The sequence below is a fragment of the Microcaecilia unicolor genome, chromosome 6 (assembly GCF_901765095.1).
Source record: "Microcaecilia unicolor chromosome 6, aMicUni1.1, whole genome shotgun sequence".
Lineage (NCBI taxonomy): Eukaryota > Metazoa > Chordata > Amphibia > Gymnophiona > Siphonopidae > Microcaecilia > Microcaecilia unicolor.
This window is the reverse complement of record NC_044036.1, coordinates 157,965,804-157,984,879: the sequence shown is the minus strand read 5'-3', so window position 1 is coordinate 157,984,879 and position 19,076 is coordinate 157,965,804. Positions and strand designations below refer to the sequence as shown.

Sequence of the window (19,076 nt, the reverse complement as noted above, 5' to 3'; positions counted from 1 at the left end):
CAGTAACATATGCAGCTAATGCAAAATAGGGCTGTTAAAGGCTAATGGGCAGAGAATTAACTGCGGTGCAGCTGCAAAAAAGCCTTGAAAGACAATGTCCTTAAAAAAATCTTAAACAATGGAACGTGTTGATTGAGGGAATGCTGAGTAGAAAAGGGCACAGGCTAGCAGGAAACCTTGCTCTGCCAGCTTCAGGTTCAGCAGATCTAGCTAAGGACTGGATTAACTTTTTTTTTAACACATTTACTCTACAGTCACCAAATAACTATTTACTTAGGGGGAAAAAACACCTCAAACCAGATAAAGGGGTAGATGCACTAACAAAAACGTTAAAGCCCTTCCCTTACCGATTCCTTAGCGAATCGGTAAGAAAAGGGCATGCATCAAGGAAATCGCATGCAAATGAGCTGGTCCCTGCTAGCTTATTTGCATGCGATTTCCTTCCAAGCCAGTCGGCCAGCTGAGCATGCGCAGAGCAGCCAAGCGTTATGTTTTATGGACGTCCTTTAGCTCCGTTAAAAACTAGGCCAAAAACAGTTGTGGCGGTGGTGGATTTGGGTGGCGGCGGCAGGGCTGGGGTCCTGTGCGGTCGTGGTGAAGGGCCCGGTGCTCAGCGGCTGTGAGGAGGCCGAGGAAGAAGAAGCCGCAGCGGTGGCGGCCATGGATCAGTGCGTGATGGTGGAGCGGGAGCTGGAGAAAGTGCTGCAGAAATTCAGCGGCTAAGGGCAGCAGTGCGAGCGCGGCCTGCAGGAGCTGATCGAGTACACAGGTGGCCTGCGTAGCAAGATCCTGCAGACAAGCGGTGCGCCATCTGTCTCCCTCCGGCTCTGCCTTTCCTCCTCACATAGCTCACTTCTTACTTTCCACTTATATTTTAATCTGTTTCCCCATTTTTTATAACTTTTTTTTACCCACTTTGCTGACATTTTTAAAGGTATGAAATATAAGCACACACCACCACCGCCTAGCCCTATAGAGTACAGAGCAGTCCCGCGAGCTCCGCCTTCTGATTCCCTCACAGCAGCCCCAACGAGAGGTGCAGACCTCCCATTAGGTTTTCCACGCTAAGGGGATCAGAAAACGGTAGTGCATCTCATTGTAATACGAATTATACACATTATAATACTAATTTGCTCATCTGCATTCCGTTTTCGTTAGCTGCTACCATGACAGGACAATGCCCTTTTGTGCATGTCCTGGTTTACTACTTGTGCATTAAACTGGCTAGAACCAGTTTAAAAGCCACATTGTTGGCTCGTTAACTTTAGTGCATCTAGTCCAAAGAGACTTATGATAAGTCTGTATCTCCACTTGTCTCTATATAGTTCAAGTTCACACCACTGAACATAAACAGGCTTCTGTTCCCCTTGTCCATATAAAGGACCATTCCTATTAAAAGATGCCTATTGAACATGATTATCAATATTTAGGACAAAATTTACATGTAATAAAAAATTGAACAATTACAAATGATAATTTTAATTTAATGCGCTAGGTTTCAAATGGGCTCTGTTTATGTTGGAATGGTTTCTTGCACTTGAATCATGTTAAAATACTGATGGAAGCATGCCAACCTTGCTGCTCCTAAAAGGGAAGGGAAGATCATTTTGGATTTAGCTCACTTTTTTTTTTTTTTTGCAGTTGAAGCTAACAAATTTGGCAACAATCACCAAAAACATTTCATCTCTGCTCCAAAGTCTGGGTTTGTACAGACATGAGAAAACAAGAATAGCCATATTGGGTCCATCTAGCCCAGTATCCTGCTTCCAATAATGACCAATCCAAGTAACTGGCAGAAAAACAATTAGTACCAGCATTTCATGCAATCAATCCCAGGGCAAGCAGTGGTTTCCCTATGTCCATCTCAACAAGAGACTATGGACTTTTACTCCAGAAACTTGTTCAAACTTTTCTTTTTTTTAACCCAGATACTTTAACTGCTGAAACCACATCCTCCAGCAATGAGTTCCAAAGCTTAACTATGCTTTGAGTGAAAAAAATATTTCCTCCTATTTTTTAAGTATTTCCATGTAATGTAATTGAGTGTCCCTTGGTGTATGTACTTTTTGAAAGAGTGAAAACTCGATTCACTTTTACCCATTCTACTCCACTCAGGATTTTGTAGACCTCAATTGTAACGCTCTCCCCCACCCCCAGCCCTCTCTTTTCCAAGCTGAAGAGCCATAACCTCTTTAGCCTTCCTTATATGGGAAGAGTTCCATCCCCTTTATTTATTTATTTGGATTTTGCTCACACCTTTTTCAGTAGTAGCTCAAGGCCAGTTACATTCAGGTACACTGGATATGTCACAGGAGGGTTCACAATCTAAGTTTGTACCTGAGGCAATAGAGGGTTAAGCAACTTGCCCAAGATCAGAAGTAGCAGCATTGGGATTTGAACTGGCCACCTCTGGATTGCAAGACCAGTGCTCTAACCACTAGGCCACTCCTTATCATTTTAGTTGCTCTTCTTTGAACCTTTTCTAATTCCACAAAATCTTTTTTGAGACACGGCGATCTGAATTTAATGCAATACTCAAAGTGAGGTTGTACCATGGAGTGATACAGAGGCATTATAATATTCTTGGTGTTATTTTGTATCCCTTTTCTAATAAGTCCTAGCATCCTATCTGCTTTTTTGGCTGCCACTGCACACTGGGCAGGAGATTTCAGCGTGTCTATAATGACACCTAGATCTTTTTCTTGAGTGCTGACTCTTAAGGTGGAGCTCAGCATCAGGTAACTATGATTTGGATTATTATTCCCGATGTGCTTCACTTTGCATTTGTCCACATTAAATTTCATCTGCCATTTAGATGCCCAGTATTCCAGTTTCCTAAGGTCTTCCTACAATTTTGCACAATGCGCATGTGCTTTGACAACTTTGAATAGTTTTGTGTCATCTGCAAATCTGATCAGCTCACTCATTCTGATTTCCAGATAATTTATAAATATGTTAAATAGCACCAGTCCCAGTACAGATCCCTGTGGCACTCTACTATTCACCCCCCTCCATTGAGAAAAAATAGCTACCTTACCCTCTGCTTTTTGTCCAGTAACCAAGTCTTAATCCAAAGAAGAGCATTGCCTCCTATCCCATGATATTTTAATTTTCTTAGGAGTCTCTCATGACAACCTTTGTCAAAAGCTTTCTGGGTTATTTTTAGTGAGTGGGAAGGGTGTTGGAAGGGGGCATGTCGAGAGTCCTGCTGGACCACTAGGGTATTTTCGGTGAGTGGAGAGGGGAGGGGGAGAATGGGGAGCACATCAAGGGTCCTTTTGGGCCACCAGGGCATTTTCAGTGGATGGGGGGGGGGGGGGGTTATATGCTGAGGGGGGAGGGGTCTGGGGGTCCACTGGATCTCCAGGCCCTTACATGTATGGGGAGGGACCTGTTGGCCGGTCTTTCCCATTCCTCTTCTTTTCATCAAACCCTAATATCAGCTCTGAGCTGCCACAGGATTTGCCGCGGGAGCAGCGTTGCCTGCTGAGCATTAGGAAGGAATGTGGGAGACCCTCTTTTGAATACATTTGCATGCAATTAGCAGTCAGAGCTAGTGACATCGACAAATTATCTTTCACAAATTTAGGGTAAAAAGTGGGCTGGGGTAGTGTAGACACGTGTATGGGGCGCGTGCTAGTCCAGTTTTTACCGCATCTACAAAAAATGTGGGTTTTTTTTATGGGACGGGAAAAGGGCCTGCAGTGAAAATTAAACCTGTGCACCCAAAACCGGTTTGAGCCCTTAATGCCACCAATTTATATAGCGGCAAAGGCTCATGCACTACACGCACAGTGACTGGTTGGCACACGCCAAGTACTGATTACCACCGGAACCGGCGCGTGTAAAAGGAAATAAATAATGCATCCAGGCGTTATGGGCGCACACCAAATCTGAAATTACCGCCTGGCTTGGCGGTAGTCTAATTTTGGTGCACATCGCACCAGTGGCATAGCCACGTGGGGCAGAGAGGCCTGGGCCCCGTAGATTTGGCCCTGGCCCCCCCTGCCGACGACCCGCCCGATCCCCCCTCCCGCCGCCAACTCGCCGTCACCTGCCTTTGCTGGCGGGGGACCCCAACTCCCGCCAGCTGAGGTCCTCTTCTTCTCACAAAAGGCTTCCTTCTGTTTCTGATGTCCTGCACGTACAACGTCAGAACAGAAGGAAGCCTTTTGCAAGAAGAGGAGGACCTCGGCTGGCGGGAGTTGGGGTCCCCCACCAGCAAAGGTAGACGACGGCGGGTTGGCGGTGGGAAGGGGGTCAAGAGGGTTGGCAGCAGGGGGGGGCAAAGTCGGCAATGGCGGGGGGGGGGGGGGGTCGGCGGTGCCGGGGGGGGGGGCTAAAATGTGCCCCCTCACCTCGGGCTCTGGACCCCCCCTCCCGCCGAAGTCTGGCTACGCCCCTGCACTGCACATGCGTAGAGCCTACCGCGGCTTAGTAAAAGGGCCCCTTGTACCTTCTCCAAAGGTGCAAATATGTGTTTACTCTATGCTTATAAAATACACATTTGCATCAGTACTCCCGACCAACTGTAACCAAACTATATTCCCAGATATTCCTACATGTAGATCACATAAATATGTATGTGGCTGTTGATAGGCAGATGCAAACTTGTATATGTGTTTAACACAGTTTTACAACAGCCATTTGCTGCAGGTAAAACATTTTACATGGAAAATGTACTTTACAAAATGGCCTTCATTATGACCTCAGTAAAAACTGATCAGTACTAGAAAAAAAAAAAAAAAAAAAAAGATTCTGTGGAACCAGCAGAAGCCTGAGGCAGAGTCAGGGACTGAAACAGGCATTATCCATGGTCAGTCTAGCAATTTTGCACAACATTAGCAAAACATTATTTTTCTACAAAACTCATATTTTGAAATAAAGAGAACAGTTTTTTTTTTTTTTTGCTCACTCCTTTTTCAGTAGTAGCTCAGGTGAGTTACATTCAGGTATAGTAGGTATTTCCCTATCTCTGGAGGGCTCACAGTCAAATTTTGTTAGTATCTGAGGCTATAGAGGGTTAAGTGGCTTGCTCAAGATCACAAGGAGCAGCAGTGGGATTTGAGGCTGGTGCTCTAGCCTCTAGGCCAGTGATTCCCAAACCTGTCCTGTGGGAACTCCAGCCAGTCAGGTTTTCAGGATATCTGCAATGAATATTCATGAGTTAGATTTGTGTGCAATGGAGGTAGTCCATGCAAATCTAACTCATGAATATTTATTGCAGATTTATCCTGAAAACCTGACTGGTTGGAGTTCCCCTAGGACAAGTTTGGGAACCACTGCTCTAGGCTATGCCTCTACCCCTGATGTGAATTATTTAAGACGTACAGTTTACCAGCTCTCGCCAATAAGCCCTTGCAAATATAAGATTCCTCTCTATGAAGGAGGGCTCAACAGTCCCTTCATGCTTATAGAGAGCTCAGAGTACACAGTATTTTGACAGCATTAATTCTTAACAACTGAATAAGAAAAGTCTAGAGAATAAACTTCAGCTTCAACTTTATGAAGTTTATTGAATTCAAAGTCTGAGAAAGGAGTAGATAGGAAGGTCCTTTAAGTCAGATTTCCTGGTAGCCTTTGGAGATTTCCGTATACCACATCCTGGAGACTATAACATATAAACAAATAACTTTGTGTTACTCCTTATGTGATATAATGCAAACAGTTTAACAATATAGCATCACTCTTAAGGTAAAAAAAGCAATGAAGGAATTTGACTATATCAAACTAGAATTAAAGTACATTTTTCTTAAACAGATTCAATTTCAATTCCTTCAATAAACTAGAATTGAAAGCCAGGCTCAGTGCCTTGTTTGTGAAAAATCTGTAGTATGATTTGCACACTTAGGGCCAGATTCAGGGCCCCTTTTACCAAATTGTGGCAAAAGAGTGTCATGTCCCCTACCTCAATGCAAACAGCATCCTCAGACTGCGCAGGGTCCCGTCGACACGCACACTTGACTGGCACCGCCTGAGCCGTGTGTGTAGTCCTCTCTGGGTTTCTTCAGAGAGCGGTGGTTGCAGGCTCCTTAATTGGTTTGCTTCCATGCACCTTTTCTGCTCGCTCTCTCTGTCTGCCTGGCTTCCAGGCTCCTTGATTGCTTTGCTTCCACCCACCTGGGTCTGCTTTTCCTCTGCCTGGCTTCCCTTGCTTCTCTCCTATTGGTCTTCCGGTTCCTCCTTCCCCTGCTCTTGTCCTATGGCTGTGCTGCTTCTCCCTGCTGATGTCAGATGCCAGCACTTTATCAGCTGAGCTCTCCCTGGACTCCATGCTTCAGCTTCTACTTTGGTAGGTGTTTCTAACTGTCAGCTGACGGCCATATTGTCACTTTAACTGCCTGATCATGGATTTCTTAAGACAAACTGATAGCAATGCTTGAACATGTAGTTCAATTGTAACCTGACCTTTTTTGCATAGAATTGCTTTGGAGAAAGCCGTATGTATGACCTATGGTTTATTTTATCTCATCTTTTTAATACAACTGGGTCAATACATCAAAATTCCTGAAGCAAAGTAACTATGGCAGAATTAGTCATCAGCAAGAAAAAGCAATTGGGAAAAGAAACAAAAAAAAAAACAAAAACAAGAGGTGACCACAGAGTTAATTTTTAGTTAAAATAAAGGTTAAAGTTCCTCTGTTGTGAACAAAGAAAAGAGAAGTACTGACAACTGGAGGACAAGTTAACACCCTCGCTATAATTAAAGACAGGAAGTCTGTAACATAACACAATATAGTGCTTGGGGGAGTCACAGACTGGCAGATCCATAATATTTAAAGTCATTTGCTCTTTGTCACTATGCTTCCTTTGTTTATAAAATCAGAGAATCACTGTTTTTGATGTTGTAAGAACATTTTATTTTAAGTAATAAATAGCATCTCAGAGTGAATACGACACAAAGTCAGCATTAAGAAGTGCGTCTAGGGATGGCCAAGTCACAGTGCTGTGCATTGCCACACAGAGGATCTGGGTTGGTTTTTCAGGTTACATCTTGCCAGTCTACCCAACAAGGTGGCCAGACCTGCGTCCCAATATCATATTCAGATCAACACAACTGCTGAATAATATTGAAAAATCAAAACCCTAAACTTGCAGAGTGATACTGTCTATATCAAAAATCAAAGGGGGAAAAAGTCTCAACTAGTACGGCAACATTCAAGATCAAAATCTATTGCACGCACAACAAGTCATCATAGAGTGGAAAAACCCCCGATGAAAAAAATCAAATTTATTTTGAAATTTAATAGTGCTATTCTAGTAGAACCAAAAAATCAAATCATATCAAAATTATGTGTCCAAAATTTTTTTTATATAAGTCCAGTGTTCATAAAAAACATAGACCTTGTATTTTATGTATGGACAATCTGTTCCAGCTTGCGCGTAATAACTAATATATGGTGCTCAAAAACAGAATATCACTTATCTTTATGGCATGAGTCACAAACTGTTCCTGCTTGTGTGTAGATTCCAATGGTCCCGTTTCGAAATTCTTCCTCAGGGATCCATACCACGGAACAATCAAAAACAGGTAACGCGCTGAGCTGGAAAATGCATCAGCTGCGTCCACCGCTCTGCGCGGGCCCCAGTCACCCATGCTTAAATGCTGGTTGTCCAGTCTCTACCATACCAACCATATAGGTAGCCAAACAAGATGGGGATGATGTGTGGTTATAAGCAAAGACTCCAAGTATTGCTGGCAGTAGAAAACTTACCAGTCAAGATGTCTTCCCCTCCCCCCTGAGCTGCGCAGCACCCTAACTCGTAGCACGTGACAATAAAGTGATCTACAACACTGGAGTTGCTGAAGCCTCACCTGTCTCTTGAAATCAAACATGACAACTTCTGTCAAGAAACAGCTTATCCAATTCAGTTACAAGCTGCCTGGAATTGTGGATGCTGCCAAAGCAATATTTTATGTATTTTATTTTATTTGTTACATTTGTATCCCACATTTTCCCCACCTATTTGTAGGCTCAATGTGGCTTACATAGTACCGGAGAGGCCTTTGCCGACTATCACAGCTCTCATGTCCTAGTCATTGTGCAATGGTAACATCCACTGGCCGGATTCAGGATGCACATGCACCAGCTTTAACAGCGAACCAAAGGCTGACACTCCATTGGCTGGGCTAAGTAGCAAGTTATAAAAATGGTGGAAACTCCTGGGCAGTTGCAAATGAGGTTCATGGTGCCAAATTCCAGTGGAGGTTAGTTCTGACTGAGCTGAACCGCAAAGGACAAGAGGCAACTGCTGGGCTAAAAATACAATTAAAAAAAATAACTAAGATTGTTTGATTTTATGCTCTTGTAAGCGATATATAGATTGGTTGTTTTTTTTTTGGAGGGGGGGTATGTTCTGTTTTATTATATTTTGTATGTTTTAGTGAAATCGACTTTGATTTAAAGTACAATATAAATTAAATAAATACATTCCTGAAAATTAATTGTAGCAGAGGCCTCAGCAATGTGTTCGCTATATTGCTGAGGAATGTTCTGGAATCCTTCTGGTCTTGATGTCATGTGGGATGGCTTTTTCTATCAGTCAGGGGACAGGAGTAATTACCCTCATAAGACCTGAAAAGCCAGCACCAAGGGTCTCCTTTCACAGGAGTCTGGAGAGTAGATGAGAGGCTGACTGCTAGTTGGACCAACTCAGCCACTAACTACAGCAGGGCAGTCCCCCCTTCCTCCCCAAGGAGATAGTCCAGAGTTAGTCCTTCCACTAGACTAAGCATCTGATGTCAAGGGGCTGTGGCACAGCACTGGCATGGCTGGCAAAACAGCAACAGAGAAGAGGTGGACCTTTGAGCTTAAGGCCTGCTACAACCTGCCTCAGGGAGTTGGGGGGTGGGGGAGCAGGACACAGGTGCTCAAAAGCCCCAGGCCATGCTCAGTTTCATTTTGATGCAGGATCAGGTCATGTGGAGAATGGAGATAGGCCTGCAGAAGCAGTGAGAAAGGATCAATAGGGAAGGGGGAGATTATGCTGGATTCATTGGGAAGGATGGAAAAAGGAGGGGAGATGCTGGTCACGTGGAGATTTAGGGAAAGGGGTATTCTAGACTATGGGTGGGCGCGCATGGCTGAAGGTTCACCTATGGTGTCAGAACCACTGAGACAGCCCAGAGTTATTCAGACCAAATGACCATCTGTTGAGGAGCAGAACAGAAACCAATATACTAAGGGAAAGGTTACCCATCTGTCTGTGAGAAAAGAGGAAAGAAAAGACAGGTTAACTCAAGGTGCATCGTGGGTCTTCTATTTATTGAGAAAGGGACATGACTTTTGGGGCATCCCTAGCCTCCTAGTCAGAGTAATTTAATACTGATTTGATTATATTTTTGCATTCACAGTTATGGGGAGAACCAAGTGGGTCCCCAAGAAGCACACTTCCTGCTAGGAGGTATATATCCCTCTTTGTAGAGGGCATAAAAAAGATGGTGATATTTTTTAAGTCCAAAGCAGAAACATGATACAAGGGCCAGTGATATATCCAAAAGGATAATCTGTAGTCTCTCTTCAAGGAGAGCACCTAAGGAAGTAGAAGAAGGAAAGAAAGAAACAAACAAACAAACAGAACAGGGTACCCTACAGGAACCAACAGGAGAGAAGAATCAGGAGGCTGAGGTTAAGACCTATGAACCACCACCTATATCTTACAGGTCATATTGTTTTACCTGAAGATAACGCTATTTTGTTGTTTTTGCCGATCACCTAATAAATGGTGTTTTATTTCAATTCAAGTTCTTTTGCTTTTGTGTTATTTACTCCAGTTTAACTCAGTCTCTGCCTAACCACCAGGACCCTTGCACTTTTTACTTTGGGTGCCTTGTTTGCTACTTTTCTCTTAAAGTGACAGGCACCTTCTATATTTTCTTTTGTGCAGCGCCAGGCTCCAGGGCTATCCTCACTCTTAGCAACAGTTCTTAGCCTAGTTCTAGGGTTACACCTAGCCAGTCAGGTTCTTGCAGGATATCCACAATATGAGGTAGATTTGCATACACTGGAGGTAGAGCATACAAATTTTTCTCATGCATATTTATTGCAGATATCCTGGCTTTCAGGACAGGGCTGAGAACCCCTGGGATACAGAATAATGCAGACATTAAGTATGTTCAGTGAAAGCAAGAAGGGAGATAACAGCCATATGTGCTTGTCTGAACAAAACTGAAAGGGAAACACACACTGCCACTTGTTCTTCTGTGCCTAAAAATGAGTCTCGCAAACATTTTCTGTCTAAGCAATCACAGAACCTGTTTTGGTTGACACTTTCACCACCTAGACCATCAGTAACATGTAGAATCATGGAATCTGGTTAGATTATCAGCTATTATTTTTTTACTGTCAATTTTTTTAATTTAAATGTTATTATATATTCATTTGTTTTTTATATATATATATATATATATATATATATATATATATATATATATATATATAGATTCTTTTTGTAGACTCCTGATGCAGGCCTAGCAGCCGAAACACAACGTTTGTGTCGAGTCTTTTTTATCAATAAAAGTTTGATTAGAAGTGTTCATCTCTCCAGTCTTTGGTATCCGTGGTCAACCTCCCACTCTTTCTCTTCTCACTTAGGAGATGGGCACATCACACAATACGGTTTGAAAACATAAGTGAATCAAAACAATCTTTGCACTTAAACTGGAGGATAAAAAAAAACCTCAGCAATTGTAAGCCTACCATCTTTGGCTACAAATCTTGGCCAATTATATGGTGGTTCAGTGGTAACTCCTTTATCATCCATAGGTCAAAAAACTTCCAGTTTTTATACCTTTTTTTATAATTGCAATTAAAATTTACCCCCCCCCCCCCCTGTTTACTAAGCTGCGCTAGTGGCTGCCATGTGCTAATGCCGACACAGCCCATTCACTTTGAATAGGCTGTGTCGGCATTGCTGGGCAGCTTAGTAAACGGGGGGGGGGGGGGGGGGGGGGGGGGGGGAGGGCACTAATGCCATATTGGATATATGGAAACATCAGGAAACACATCATTAGTTGTCTGGAGAAATCATATATTGTTTCCTCATGTCCCTTCAGTGGCCCATAGCCTCCGAGAGGTGGGGAGGCCCGGCGCCGGGGTCTCTGCCTCTCCTGCTCCTGATGGGACCTGAGTAATTGCATCAGGACAGGAGCAAGAGAGAGAAAACTCCAGCGCCATGGCCCGGTCCCCCTTAGAGGCTGGGGAGGACCCCTTGGAGGACCCTCCAGCGCTACTTCTTCTGCCCAGCTGAGTGGCTGCTTTTGTGCGCCTGAGAGGAAAAGCAGCCACAGGGGCAGACAATTGACAGAAGAGCAGCGCTGGAGGAACACGCTTTCTGCTAGCTGGGCCTCGGGATCCCCGCCAGCGAAGGTACAGCAGCGATCCGGGGGGGGCCACTCTGCCACGGGCCCGGTTCAATCTCTCGGCAGCCTTGCAGTGGCCTGCCATTTCACACTCAGTTGTCACAAATCTGTCCCCTGAGGAAGCCTAACATTTACATGCATCCATCAACAACTCCTTGGCTCAGTCAAAATAGCTCAAATTTGTACTTGTTTTCTGCTGTCTGATGTGAAAGAAATTTAGCAGGGAGCTGCAGTGCCACGCAACTGGTGTATTAAGGGCCCAGTTTGCTAAGGCACACTATCGTTTTTAGCGCGTGCCAATGCTAGAGACACCCATATATTCCTATAGGTGTCTCTAGCATTAATGTGCGCTACGCTAAAAACGATAGCGCGCCTACAGCACGGCTTAGTAAACAGGGCCCTAAGTGTGCAGGAAGCTCTTCTTTAGCCAGGAGAGATGGTGAATTGACACAGAATAATAAATCAGGACCCAAGTAAGGAACTGTGTAGGAGATGCTGCTGTTGCTGAACAAGTGAGTTTGAAAGGTCACTCAGCTGCTGAGGTTGAAATCTACAATTATGCAAATTTACATTCTTCTGAAAAGAGTGAACTGAGCAGCCAACTTCTGCACTTTAATCTTAAAGGTCAGAAGTGAATTTAATAGGAGAATGTTTATTTCATTCTGTCTCACATTTTAAGATGTAAGTAATGAGGTAACTTCTGACAGGCCCTTACACACTCGTGCTTGGTAGTGACAGTTCTTGGATTCTCATCATGGATAGCAAACACCTAATCTAGGCCTCGTTTGAGCCAACAAAAACACTTAACAGTCAAGATGAAGCTTATCTCTGGCATCTTAATACCCCCTAATAATAGAAAATATTTGTTTCACACACTGAGGATGAAGGCCAACTGCTATAATTGTTCTGCTACATAACATTTTTGAGGTTAGCTACGCAAATCTGTCTTAAACGTTTTGGAAAAAGTTTCCCGGCTTTACTGTGCAAAGCAGCTGGAACATGGATGTGTGTAAATGTTGGGAGACAGCAGCAAAAAGTAGGTACCCGGTCAAAATGACCCTGACAAAAAAGCCCCCCCCCCAAAGTTTCTGACATAATAGCCCCCGACATAACAGCCACTGTCAAAACGGCCTGCCCACAATATATCCCTTGACAAATTAGCCCCCTGACAAAAGGGTCCGATCAGGGGCCATGTTGTCAAGGGCCATTTTGTTACCGGGCTGTTTGTTAAGGGGCTATTTTGTCAAGGGCTATTTTGTCTAGGAGCTATTTTGTGGGAGGGGCCATTTTGTCCAGGGCTATTTTGTTACAGGCTGATTTATCAAGGGCTATTTTGTCTAGGGGCTATTTTGTGGGATGGCCCATTTTGTCAAGGGCTATTTTGTTACAGGCTGATTTGTCAAGGGCTATTTTGTCTAGGGACCATTTTGATGAGGGCTATTTTGTTACAGGCTGATTTGTCAAGGGCTATTTTGTCTAGGGGCTATTTTGTGGGATGGACTTTTGGGCATCCCTAGCCTCCTAGTCAGAGTAATTTTGTCAAGGGCTATTTTGTTATAGGCTGATTTGTCAAGGGCTATTATGTCGGGGGTGCCCAAAAAGTGGGAAATATACCAGGCTGATTTTCTTATCCACTTTTACCAACCATCATTCACCTTTTGATGTTTTTACATACACTATATAAAGACTCCTGAAGCAGGCTAACTGCCGAAACACAGTGCTGTGACGAGTCTTCACCAATAAATGTTTTGCCATCCTTAGAAATCTCCTCGTTTGTTCCTGGTCAGCCTGGTCTCTTTCTCACTTTTTGGTACTGTCTGTCTGTTAACCGTGGGATCTCAGTGTTCCTCTGCCTAAGCGGATTTTCACTGTTAATACATTTTGATCTTACAGACAGCATTAAAAATCAGAATTCTAGGCAATGAATGTTTGATGTGGATGGGATTGAAAATATGTCTGTCATCATACAAAACAGAGAAAATAATGGCAGATAAAAACCATATGGCCTTCCAGTCTTCCCATCTCCTAAAGAAAACCTTACCAAATGAGATTAAAAATATTTAAAACCAAAAAAACTGCTTAAGCACATCACATAATATGGTTTTTAAAAAATGAGAGTTAAACAATATGTTGACCAACATATGAATAAAGCTGTCTATTTTATCTCTCTCTCTCAATAAATATTGTTTCAAACTCAAATGGCAAAAGTCCAGACCAGAATGGAATTTTGATTAATGTAAAAGAAGAATGTTGATGGATTTATGTTTCAATATGAGTAACATCAAGGCATGCTGTTAGTAGACATTTTTCAAGGGGTTTTGTAAGCTGCAATATCATATTGGACCAGCAAAAGATTTTCCTTTGTAGATGTCATTTTACATTCACTTTTGGAGACTTCATGGATCCTTGCTTCCTATGCCTATGGGAGTGGCCTTATTCATGAAAAAAACTGCAGCCCACTATGTTCCTATTTCTGTTCCTGATTTAATAGAAATACTACAGCCTTCACATGTGTTTTTGTTTTCTTTTTACCAGGAAAGCAGTGTTAAGGCAATTACTTTGGGGTTGATATTCCTCATGACTTGTCCACAGATGTGTGGACTAGCTCTTTGCCTTTTGGTTGTTTTGTTTGCTCTCTTGGAACGAATTATGACTTTTTCCTATCAAGATTATTTGGAGCCCTTTTCCAGGTTGTCTTATTTAGACTGTGAACCGCTTTGACCTACCTGTCTAGTAAATGCAATACAGCAAGTTTTTTTTATTAAACAATAAGCAATTAAACAATTCATGCGGACTGGGTCCAGAACTGATATTCAGTGGCACTCTCCGTCAGCACAGAGTACTGCGGCACTCTCTCTGGCAGGGCAATCCAGGGGTGGAGCTAAGGCTGAGCTGGGAATTAGCAACAAATCCACCAGGGTGGGAAAAAAACAACAGTGTCCCACGAATAATCTCAGGAGCAAAAGAGGAGTGGGAACGGAACCAGGCTCTTTAATGAACAGACCAGAGACGTTCGAGATTCGAAATACATTTTATTAAATGAAGACTCTACAAGGTACCCTGTTTCTTCCTCAGGAGTCTTAATGCTTTGTCTCAAGGAGTTAGTGGAGAAAGCGTACAGGATAGAGTCACTTGGGAGTGAACGTGCTGGTCTTAAAAAACACCTCTGGGGTACAGTAGAGAATGTTAAACTAGACGCCGCTAGTTAGAGTTGTCATTTAACAAATTGTATTTCAAATCTCAACCGTTTCCGGTCTGTTCATTGAAGAGCTGGTTCCGTTCCTACTCCTCTTTTGCTACTGAGCTGGCCATTATCCAGATACTGCCAAATAACTATCTGGGCAATTTGGGAAGGACAAAAGCCTGCCCAGAGAACTGTCTGGGTACTAGCACTTAATACTAGCTGGACCTGGATAATCATATCGCATATAATACAAGATTCTCCTCTTAGCCTTCAAAGCCTTTCACTTTCCGTCTCCACCTTATTTACCCTCTTTATCAATACCTTATTGTTCCCTGAGATTGCTTTGCTCCGTCAATGATCACCAAATGGTCCTACCTGGCCCTAAAGGTCTAGATTCTATATTTGCCACCTGAAAAATCTGTGCAGAATAAATTTCCGTCTAAACATATTCCTCACGTTAACCAGATAGCACGCGGTAATGTGAAACAAACTACCTGGTTAGTACTTCCACACCCACTTTCCACCCCTTCAAAAATATTGAAACAATAGTTTACATGCGATTACCACGTGCAGAGAAATTACCACAGGACTTAGCTCATCTTAGTATTAGGGCCCCGTAACCAATTTTCTGTTTCAATATTCAGTCAAACTAATTGGCTAGGTTATCTGGTTAACTTTAACTGGATAAATCACTGTTGAATAATCGGCCCCATGGAGACCAACTGACAAAACAATCTGCTATCAGGAAAGATCATAAATGTTTTATTTCTGAGGACCTGTTTTGCTAAGGCTGTTCACCCTATGGGAAAACACTTAGATGAATTAGACCCTTAGTCACAGAACACAATTCTAAAAATTAGGGGAAGCAAAATGAGAACTGAAATGTAGCCAGTTCCACTTTCATTTCTGCACAATCATATGTTGAGGGAAAATTTGAAACAGCTCTTTCATATGCAAAGTCTGCAGGTGTTTTACCCCTATAGACTCTGCAAATATTCTAAGATAAAAGAAGTATACACATTCCTCTAATAAAACTGCGCCAGAGAGTTTGCAGCAGTTTTTTTGTGAAGGCTAAATCTAACTAGAAAATAACATATGTACGTTCAAAATGTAATGTACATGCTCTGTTTCCTAATTCCACCCAAAATATGACCCCAGGGATTCTTCTCCTTAACTCACCTAACGGTACACACATTGAGATCCTCGCACCTGCACTATCAGCTGGACTAAAGGTGACATTTTCAGAACAGTATACCTCAAACCTAAGCTAAACTAAACCAAGGTAAAACTGGTACTTACACAGATAAATGGTTTTTGAAAACTGTCCTCAGTATGTTTCAACCCTGAACAGCAGTGGAATAACTGAATTGGATCGTCAAGAGATCTTTAGAGTAAATCTCTGTAGAACAGCTCACCCTAAAGAGGTTAACCTAAAATATCTTATCTATCTATATGTTCCATCTTTGCTTACACGCTACGCTATTCAAATGTTTTATTGTGTATTGTGTTGGCGTTGTAATGTAGCATACTATGCCATACTTTATTGTTTTTGAATATTTTTATTGCTGTACTGGTCTGTTGCTTATGTTTGACTTATTCTTGCTGTACGCCACCTTGAGTGAATTCCTTCAAAAAAGGTGGTAAATAAATCCTAATAAATGAAAATAAAAAGCATAGTACAACAGCACTGAACTTCCAAGAAGGCTAACCTGCATGTGAGGACCAGGGTTAAGAGCATACTTTAATGAGGAGGTTGGGGATTTTATCAACAGCCTCACTACTCATTAAATTCAGGCTGTGGGAATTATTAGAAAACCATTTTTAAAATTATTTTTATTTTATTTGTTACATTTGTATCCCACATTTTCCCACCTATTTGCAGGCTCAATGTGGCTTACATAATACCATTACGGCGTTTGCCAGTTCTGGTATGAACAAATACAATGTAATATTGTGGTACATTAAGGTTCATGTATTGTAAATACAGTGGGGCAACTTAGAGAAGGAGGAAGAAGAGTTGAAGATATCCATTTCGGTCTTTGGTTTTGTTGTGTCGCAGGTGTCCAGGTTTTGTTTATGTTGGTTTGGTGGGATATGCCTTTCTGAACAGGTTTGTTTTTAGTAGTTTCCGGAAATTTAGGTGGTTGAGCGTAGTTTTTACTGCTTTTGGCAGTGTGTTCCATAGTTGTGCACTTAGATATGAAAAGCTGGATGCGTAAGTTGATTTGTATTTGAGTCCTTTGGTAGTGGAGATTTAGGTATGATCGTGCTGATCTTGTAGTGCTTCTGGTTGGCAGGTCTAAGAGGTCTGTCATGTATCCTGGGGCTTCGCCGTATATAATTTTATGGACTATGGTACAGATTTTGAATGTAATACGATCTTTGATTGGGAGCCAGTGCAGTTTTTCTCAGAGGGGTTTGGCGCTTTCGAAACGCGCTTTTCCAAAAATAAGCCTGGCTGCTGTGTTTTGGGCGGTCTGAAGTTTCTTTATGATTTTGTTCCTAGAATTATTTATTGGCTTCTTGGATTGGATCCAATATTTGTGGTTTCAATTGAAGGGCTGTAGCTAGGTATACTATTATCCTTTTTGCATATGTAAGGGAACATTTATTTCCTGTATATTTGCTAGATCCAATAAACATAGCAAAAACAGTCTATAGTCTTTTTGACAACTGATGCCCGAACTTTTGCGGCTTTGAACATTGCTCAGAGACCTTATTTGCAATTACCCCAGAAGCAGGCTCTGTAGAACTGAAACGCCATGCTCCGTTTGTAGCGGGTGTCGGGAGCTTCATTTACTTCCAGCATTGTGCCAGTTCGGTGTCAATTAAGTATCGGAGTTGCTGACTTTACTTTTAATGCATTTCAAAGTTTGTTTATATATAAAAATTAAAAAGATATCACAGTTTGAGAGGCAGATGATTAGCATATACATAGTACTGCTGATCTGAAATAGCTTTGGGCTATAAGAGATCACATAGGTGATATATTTGTCTTATGAAGCCTCAAAGCTGAACTTACTTGCAAAATCCTTTTTGTAAAAATTATTTTTGCATAATGTTTGAGTAGTTTCACATGACTTCCACCACTTTTGCTCAATTAGAACACTCCCTTTCATTGTCTTCATTAAGAATGACAAGGTGCAAGGCAGGACCTGAGGTTCTGTACCCAGAACAGCCTCCCTGCTTGGCTTACCTTAGTTATGCCACTGATCTTAACCAAAAAGTAATAATGGTACAAGATAAGCACACTTCTACCATGTGTTTAACATTTTGAAATCTCTATAGGATTCTAATACCTTTATCTGATATCCTTCTTCCATAGTCTAAAATGAAAACCAGCTTCTATATTTGCAGTAATACTAAGGTGGTTATTTTAGAAGCCCTATCCACAATTTGGATGTGCATAAACTGGCATTTAGACGTGCACATCACATATAAATCTAAATCCCAATGTTAGCAAGCCAGGATATACATTTGCAAATTGTGTGGTTTGCAGTTGCACTAGAGGAGTGTGGTAGCTGTGTTAGTCTGCCAACCAGTTGCACTAGGGAAGGGACTAAAATATACACATGCCTTAATGTTCTCCGAGATCAACGTCTGGATTTACAGCTGCTCCCAGGGAGGTGTAGGTTATTTAAAGGCGCTCATTTTGTGCAACCATTTATAGGAGGGATTAGGGGTGCTCACTCCCTTAATCCCAAGGTGTTTTATGTACCCCTCCCCCAAAAGCAATACTGGCAAATGTCAGGCTCTGTGCTGAGTTGTCTCCATTGATGCTGTAGACCAGTGATGGCGAACCTATAGCACGCGTGCCAGAGAGGGCACGTAGAGCCCTCTCTGTTGGCACGCACGCCCAGTCGCCAGGGCCACCGAGAGTCGCAGGCAGCCTCGCAATTCGCTGTTCCTCTGCTCCAGTGTGCTTGCGTATGGCGCGTGGGTGGGCGGTGTGGCCAGCGGCGCCAGCCTATGCTGTGCTATGGGGTGGGCGGGGCTAGTGCCTGCTGCTCCTCCTCCGGCCGGGTCGCGTCGTGGGTCAAGAAGGACAGGTGGGCTCAATTTGGAGTCTATTTCAAGAGTCAACACAGATTTTCTACAACGGTCTTTTTAAAAGTAAGCTGTGTTTATTCACACAGTTTTCACTGTAACCACCTGTTTGTATACGTATATGGTTTTTATGAATCTGTCAAGATTAGACTTTATGTACGATAGGCATACACTGCTTTAACTTTTATTTTATAGCGCTGCAAGTGCTCCCTTTCCAAGGAGTTTGCTACTTAGCAGCTGTTTTCAATACTGTCGGTTTTAATGATTGTTTCCAATGGTAATTGCACAGTATAATTACCTAGCAACGCTATCCCCTTTTTCTTCTTCTCCCGGAAATTTTATTGATATTTCTCCATAGGTTCATTTTGTATTGGTTTGGTCTTCAGTATTTTTCACTGTAGCTTACATCTATTGATATCACCCTCCGCTTTTTCCTGTGGTTTTTCATATTAAGGCGTTCACGGCACAGCAGCTACTTTCAAA

The 19,076-nt window shown here is 42.5% G+C and overlaps 1 protein-coding gene across 1 annotated transcript in view; it reads right to left on the bottom strand.

Moving 5' to 3' along the window:
- ARHGEF3 (Rho guanine nucleotide exchange factor 3) overlaps window positions 1–19,076 on the bottom strand; it is a 256,348-nt gene that overhangs the window by 146,592 nt on the left and 90,680 nt on the right.